The following is an 8,440-nucleotide window of genomic DNA, read 5'->3' on the forward strand; positions in this document are numbered from 1 at the left end:
TCATGGATGATACATTCTATAACACAATATTCATTAAACAGAACATATTCACCACCTCTATATGATCTAATCCTTTTAATTTTCTTATTCAATTGATTTTCTAATTCTGCTTTATATTTTAAAAACACATCGAAAGCTTCATCTTTATGCTTGATTAAGTACACTTTAGTGTATCTAGAATAATCATCTATAAAGGTTACAAAATAATTTTTACCACCTTTAGACATAGTTTGTTTTAAGTCGGCTAGATCAAAATGAATTAACCCTAATAATTCAGATTGACGTTCTATAGGATAACAAGTTTTCTTTGTTATTTTAGATTCTACACATATATCACATCTACCACTTTGTTTATCATGCATATTAATTAATCCTAGTCGTTGCAATTTCATAACATACGAAGAATTCACATGTCCTAATCTAGCATGCCACATATCATACGAGTCAACGATATAAGCAGAAGAAGATTCATTAATAATTTCTGAAATATTGAGTACAAAGAGACCTTGATCACAATATCCCTTCCCTACGAAAACATTATTTTTTGTCATTACAATCTTGTCAGATTCAAATGACACTTTAACCCCAACTTTTCCAAGTAGAGCTACAGATATTAGATTAACTCTAATAGAGGGCACATGCAGCACATCACTCAAGGCCAGAGTCTTCCCTGATGTGAGTTTCAGAAGAACCTTTACTTGTGAAATGACGCAACTATAATATCTTCCCCTTGAGCTATATTTGCCCTAGGAGGATTTTCGTTTCTTGCTCTACGCCTGCACTGAGGTGCATGATGGCCAGACTTCCCACATACGAAGCAATTTCCCTTTTTCTTAAAGGTGGGGTTAGATCCTTTGGGACGAAAGTTTCAAAAATTACTTTTCCTATTGTGATCAGGTTTATTCTCGTACCTTTTTGGTGCAGGTTTTTCTTCTACAATGTTAGCTTTTGCCAATAATGCTTTGGCCTTTGCAGTAGCACATTCCTGCCTGTTTGTATCTTCGACTATGATGTGTGTAATGAGCTCTTGAAGCGACATCTTCTTGTGCCTGTGTTTTAGTGTTGTTTATATTCAATCGAAGATGACGGTAGTTTCTCAATCAGGAGTTCTGAAACAAACTCATCAGGAAGGATTATGTTCTCTACTTTGATATCTTCAAGAAACTTGTGATATTCGTTGATTTGGATCTTCATGTCCTTATCTTCAATCATCTCCCAACGGTAGTAGTTTCCTATGATGAATCTTTATCTGACTACGTCTTATTTGCATGAATCCAGTCTTCAACTTGTTTTAAAGAGATATTGAAGTTGGGCTTTGAGCATGTGAGAGCAGTAGCAACTCCATACATGTCTAAAAGGGTAGACACACGTTCTTGCCAGCGTCGGAAGTTCTGTCTAGAGAACACCTCGATTTTTGACACATCCGAAAAAGGTTTCGCAAAGACTGTCTGAGCTTCGGAAACAGTATTTGGATTCTCCGTAGAGGATGTGTTGTTGTTGTTGTTGTTGTCAGCCATAAGTCCTTAAGATTGTTGTAGTAGCTGACAAATCACGAACCAAAAAACTTCCCGAGGCGTGTAGATTCACTGCCCTTAAGGACTTATCCGCAATGTATTGCGCAAGCCCCTCAGGATACAATAGGAACTTCTCGGAATTTCCAAGGATCTCAGAACTAGCAAAGTAACTCTTAAAAAAGAGTAAATAAATAAACCCAGAATGAGAGAAGAGATATAAGAGAGAAAGGATGAGAGAACTAAAGAGTATGAAAGAGTGTGTTTGAGGGAGGAGAATGATGCTCTATTTATAGATGGTGGATGGGGGCATAAATGGGCCAAAATCCATGGTTTGCGAAGGAAAAAAAATCCCAACGTTTAAAAAGATATGGTTGCAACAGTGCACCATATTTCCATCCGAAAATCACATTTTCTTTGTTGCAAGTGACAGCTTTTGCAATATTCATATTATTATATATAACAAGTATTAACGTCAACTTAACGAAAAGGACCAAATTGAACATTTCTAAAGAATTAAAGGATCATATTGAACTAAAAAATAATAAACTAATCAAAATGAACCAAACCAACAAATTAGATGATCACTAGTACAAAATTACCTTTTTATACCTACATATTATACATGTTAAAATCCATCAAGTATAGAAGGAGGAGACAATCATAATTTTGTAAATAATATGAATTCTTTTATAGCTATTGAGCCTAAAATAGATATAGAAAGTGATTTAGTAGTATTTTTGTATTATTGGAGAATAATTTCTATTCCTGTTCCACGGTATAATAGGTATAGAATATTGAATCTTTTCTCAAACTCTTCGCGCGCTTTGCACTCCATTCGCTTCTCCAGACTCTGTGCCCTTTTTTTTCCTTCTCTATTTACTCACCACATTGGGGTCTCATCGTGTTCGTACGTCGCCGCTGAGTTCTCGTTGCATTTATCCTTCGTCGTTCTCCGTTCAAATGTTCAAATGGTAGATTAAGTGAGTTCATCTTATTTTCAAAATTCAATTTGAATACCTAATTGATCCTTCATCCTTTGGTTTATGCATCTTAAGAGGTTCTTTCGTTTTCGTCTTTGGTTCAGATTTATAGTTTAGCTGAGATTTTCGGAATCGTGTGCATTGTTTATGCGTCTTCAAGGTGCTTTCGTTTCCTCGCGGGAGCGATTTCGGCGTTGCTTATGACGCATGGAGGTGAAGACGCAGTTGATGACGTAGGTGCCCGACAATTTCTATCTACTTTGCTTTTTATTTCCTTTTGTTAACTCTGATACATCATGGAGTTCCAATTTTTGGCAGCGCACTTATGGAAGCTAAAATTCTTTTAGACAATAGGAAAGAAGTTAATCATAACTTATGACCGCATTGCTACATTGCTAAGAGAGGGAAATACAAGAATATTGCAGGAAGAGAAAAGTGAATTCATAGTTGTATTTTTCTTAAAATTCTCCTCAATCTAATGTGTAATAGTGGATTTTTCTCTGTTTTACTGATTTACATAACTTTTTCAAAGAGCACTTTCTGAATGTGAGAGTTTATGGTCTCTAGATCACAATATGCTCTGTAGTAGAAGCCCCTGGCCATTGTGAGGAATGAATCTGAAGAATTTTGGAGCACCAATTGCACAAGTTCTAGCATGTCTGATTCTATTTGAGGGGTAGTCATGCATGTTATCCTCTTGTCTCTGCCACTATCATGTGCCTGACAATGATTATAGAAGTAGGAAAATTCAGGGTCTGGAATCTAATCTAAGCATAAAGATTATTCTGAATTTAAAGATACTCAAGCAGATCTTATGTACCAAGGAGGCAAGAATTTTAATTTTTTGGTTTGAATATGTTTTTATTCTTAAAAATATGTTTATGTTAGAATTCATTTATTAAGAATAGCATTTTAATTCATCATGAAAGGAAGTATAATCTTAATCATTGAAAAATGTTTAGATCTGAATTTTAGGTATTGGTATTATTTTCTTAATTCAACATCTTAAAATATTATTTAGTGTTAAATGGTAGGCTGGTGCTAACATATATTCATCCATGATTTGGTAAATGCATATTGTTTGCTATTTTGTTGTTACAGAACAGAACAAACTATTATTTTTTGCTATTATCTTTTAATGATTTTTAGACTAGACTAACCACAACAACCAGATTAATTTATTCTCCAATTCTAATAATGTAATTAAAGAAATTATCTTATGTGTTACTTGAAGATTGTTGATTTTGAAATTAGTACTACAACTAATGAATGTATATGGAAAACAGGATGAGGAATGTAGCAATTGTAGCTCTCTGGCCAACGCTTTAAGTGATGACAATTCATATATTATTTGTTTCTATCACAAAATTACTTTTTTCTATCATTTATTTCTAATTTCATTTGTACTTAATGTTTGTGTACAAGGTTTCTAAGGAAGCTGGTTTTGGGAGGAGCTTATTTGAAAGATTGAGTTCGTTAGGTTACTAAAAGTCTCTCCTAAACGTGCAGCACAGGATGCACCCGGAAATAAGTTCTTTCCCAATTTCTCATTTCTATTGCAACAAAATTCAGGATGCACCAAATGTGGAAAGACATGACTATGGCAATGCAATAACCCGTCCTTTTAGAAAAAACATCTTCTATATTTTAGTTTGCATTTCTTTATTTGACAGAAGTTCTGAATAAAGGATTTAGATGGTTTATTCCATCGTTATATTTGATTACTGGTTTCTAACTACGAAATTATACTTGTCCTGGTAGTATTAACTAAAATTAATAATTTGATTCACCTTAGTGTGAAAATATTAACTTTATTATTTTCACTTGTATATTCACTGATTCAAGTAAACAGAAACAGAAAACAGAAAGACAGTGCTTTTACAATCCATGCTGTCTGAATTTGAATAAAGGGCTACCTTTTCTTTGAAGCAACATGGCTGACATCAAAACATGAATTCAACATCGGTATTGTGACTCCCTATGCTGGCCAAGTTGCTGCAATTCAAGAGAAACTTGGAAAGATTTATAAAAGTGATGATAGATTTAATGTCATTGTGAGTTCTGTTAATGGTTTTCAAGGAGGGGAGAAGGATAATATCATGTTATCAACTGTAAGAACAAGCAGTAGATCATCTCTTGAGTTCATTTCCTCTCCGCAGAGGACTAATGTTACTCTTACAAGGGCTAGGTACATCTTCTACTATTAACTTTTCTATTTATTGCGGTCTAAATTACTTGTTTCTTATAGGGTATCTTATTAACTGAAAAACTGCATTTGGTTTGATATCTTGCAGGCACTGCTTGTGGATTTTGGGAAATGAACGGGCGATTACAAACAATGAAAATGTTTGGAAGGCTACAGTGCTTGATGCCAAGAACCGTAAGTGCTTCTTTAACGCCGACCAAGACGTGGAAATGGCGAAAGCTATATTGGATTCCAAGAAAAAGGCATATCAGTTTGATGATTTACTTGATACAAATAGTGTCCTGTTCAGGAGCAAATTATGGAAGGTATATTATCCTGGACTTATTTTTTATACTCGTTCTTTTATTAACTTCTGATTGTTCACTAATACTTCTACAGTTCTCACATTTTTCTTCTTGGATTGCACTGGTAATGAGTTGTTAGCAACTTATCCAATGTTTATTTTCATAATTATATCTTACTGCACAAAAGCATTTCCTAAAGTAATCAATGTTTGATATTTGATAACTCATTAAAAGATTGTTGAAATAAATCCCTGTTATTTGGTCCAAGTTGGAATTGTTGCCAATGTACGTATCTGCAGGTTTATTTTAGTGATTCATGAGGTCATTCAAACGGCTAAAATCTGAAGTGACTAAGAGAATAGGGTTATCAACCTTCTTGAAAGGCTTTCCGATGGATGGAGGCCCAAATGGATTAATGTGGATTTGTGTTGTGAAACATCATCTCAGATTTTGAAGAAGTTTAAGGTTGAAAATAATTATGTTATTTGTTCAAGAGAAATAGTCAAAGGTTCAAGATATATTCAGGTTTTGAAGATACGGAGAAGGTGGATTCGGCCCAGTTTACAAGGTAGTAATGATTTGGAGTTTTGGATATAGATTTCTTATTTTTACTAACTTCTATTTATTGTAAACTTCTATTTAATGTGCACGCATCTCAAAACACATGTAAGAAAATCAAATAAACAACGTACCTTTTGTTATTATTTGAATTCAGTCCTGATTTTTCTTTCCTTGAGCGGTGGCATGTGAAACAAACTTTGTGAGGCTGTAACAACTAAAGTCATTTCGATAAAAGTGTTTTTCTCGGTTTAAGCTTTTTTTCTTCTCCTAAAACCTTGCTAAGGCAAACAACTTATTGTTGATAAAGGAAGTGGTGTTACTATCAGTTTGCAAGTATGTGAATAAAATGGGTGTTTACTTGGAATAGAAATTATGGTTAATTAATGCAGCATTTTGGTTTTGGCAAGGCCTGATATCTGGCTGAATCGTATGTTTGAATTAAAGTGTAAAGATGTATATGCATGCAGCAGAGAGAGGTCACATGGGGATGATGATGTGTGTGTTTCTGTTTTTATTTGGTGTATTTATTGTGGGAATTGAGATTGATACATGTTCCCCACTTTAGCAAGTTTGTTTACTTTATTTAGGGTGCTTCGATGTATGCAAAGTGTAGTGATAGTATTTTGTATAGCTAATTGCTATATACTGTTTGTAGGTTCTGCCACTGAAAACAACTACAGAGACATTTCATCGTATAATTAATCTATTCTTGAAAATATTCATACTGTAAAATTTGATTGTTTTCTTAACTGGCTTATTTTTGAATATTCAAGGTTTCTGATCAATCTTGTGATTTTAGGTCTGTTGCTTACAGATACTTGCATTTCACCTTCAGAAAGTAAACAAACATACTTGCATTTCACCAAATTTTGTGTGTTTATCAAACCCATTTTCAATTAGCTCTGCATTCCCTCTTGCAGCTTCAATCCAACTGATTCATATATCTGGTTTGAATTGTATGGACCACCATCAGATCGGGATGTTAATCTAATCGGTAATGTAAGTGTTTATTTTTAACTTTTAGACTTTTAGCTTTAATATGTAGTTATATTTATTCATAAAATTTATCATCAGATCGAGATATGAAAGTGCTCCTTGTAAATTATAAGGACTACACACTGAAGTTTTGAGAGTAGCAGAGTGTGACTCTTGCAGCATAAAATGAAAGTAGAGACATGCAAGGATTACACAATAATCGTAAACTTTGTGGCCAAATTATGCGTGCAATGGGTTAGGTGGCATGATGTTTGTTGCTATATTTAAGCATGAAGGGAATATAGTTATAAAGAACACTCTTAATTGCAAATATGTACTATCTCTAATAGAAATTTAATAGTTATGATCAATCATTTTTCTTTTTTTCCTTGATTATTGTTTTTTGATCATAGGTTGTACTATATGAAGTGAAGATGAGCTCAAATAGACTTTAAATAAACTCTTCCTAACTGATATTAATTTGATCATGGCTTAGGAATGTGAGTTCATGATTGTGGCTTGAATATAATGAAATTTAGCATGTGTGGTGTTGCAATTTGTGTTATCGATAAACTTAGAAAGATTCCCTTTACTTTCCTTTCACCGCACACCATAAACCCTTTTCTTTTTAATTTGTTTCTTGTCAGGGTCAGTGTAATAAAATCTTTAGAACTGATAATTGAAATGCCCTATTTTGTATAATGATGTAGTGATGTAGTCAAATGATGTTAGGTGTTTTATGACTTATATAGTAATTCGTTTTGGAGTAGTATTATATTTCATATAAACATTAGATTCTATTTTATGTAAATATTAGATTGAATGAGATTTGTTTTCTGGATGTTTTGGCTAATTATATACAGGTTTGGTATGTGGTAGGAAGCATAAACGAATTTTTCATAAAAAAATAATAATCACTTTTTATACCGGTTGAGGTCATACTTGGTGTAAAATGTGTAATTTTTTATACCGGTTAGAACTATAATTGGTATAGTAAGTCATTTTTTTCTTACACAACCTTCCATTTCCAAGAGAACTTTCTATACCGGTTTTAGAAAATGGTATAAAAAATATTTTTTTATACCTGTCATGGAACCCATGTAGAAAGATCAAATTTTCTATACCGCCTACATCTATGCCGATAATAGAACCGGTATAAAAAACCTTTTTTAACTGGTATAAAAAGCCAATTTTACACTAGTGTGACCAAATCATTAGTTAAGCCCATTTTATAATATCTTGAAGGTACGTGCAATTATCACGTAAAACAATATCAATGATATATTAATGTTTATTTATTTTTCATATCAATAAAGACTGTGAATTATATTTTTAAAACAAAGATAAATAGACTTATGTTAGTTATAACAAAATAAATTCAAACTTAAATTTAAAAATGTTACAATAAAGTACCTAAAATTCAAAGGGTATCTTTGTATTCAAATTTACTTTGCGTATTTATAACAAAATCATTATCGATAAAGTTTGATTGAAATTTATTATTTTAAAAGTCAATAGAATTATTATATATAGTGATACTAAAAACTTATAATATTAATGTGTTTTAATGAAATTATTTCAAAACTACATTTACTCTTAAATTATGATACACTAAGCAAAATAAATAATGTATTAAATTACGTGTTGATCCAGTTTTCGATACCCACTTCACAATCAACTTTTCTTCGTTTTGGTTAGAAGGAAATACAAAAGAGAGATGAGATTATTCTAGATAAACTTTTGCATATATTAAGATTAGAACACCCCCTAATGTTTTATTATTAATATTTTTATTTTGGCCCGACCAAAAAAAAATGGGTATTCCTAAATTTTGATTTCGCTCTCTTTACAAACTATTACATTCTAAATGCAAAATGAAAATAAGAATTAAATCAGAATTAGAGACCTTAGAGCTTCTAC

The 8,440-nt window shown here is 32.4% G+C and overlaps 1 long non-coding RNA gene across 3 annotated transcripts; it reads left to right on the top strand.

Annotated features, from left to right (window-relative positions):
• The first annotated feature begins 2,342 nt into the window (after window positions 1–2,342).
• LOC114181701 lies at window positions 2,343–7,048 on the top strand. Of its 3 annotated transcripts, XR_003603903.1 has the most exons (8): window positions 2,343–2,494; window positions 2,599–2,731; window positions 3,081–3,823; window positions 3,920–4,682; window positions 4,789–5,005; window positions 5,284–5,552; window positions 6,466–6,544; window positions 6,620–7,048. It is a non-coding gene; the product is annotated as an uncharacterized LOC114181701 (long non-coding RNA). The 3 variants fall into 3 exon arrangements; XR_003603904.1 differs by lacking the exon at window positions 3,081–3,823 and having other exon boundaries at window positions 6,620–7,045; XR_003603902.1 differs by lacking the exon at window positions 3,081–3,823 and having other exon boundaries at window positions 2,599–2,727; window positions 6,620–7,045.
• The last annotated feature ends 1,392 nt before the right edge of the window (window positions 7,049–8,440 follow it).

The sequence above is a fragment of the Vigna unguiculata genome, chromosome 4 (genome assembly GCF_004118075.2).
Source record: "Vigna unguiculata cultivar IT97K-499-35 chromosome 4, ASM411807v1, whole genome shotgun sequence".
NCBI lineage: Eukaryota > Viridiplantae > Streptophyta > Magnoliopsida > Fabales > Fabaceae > Vigna > Vigna unguiculata.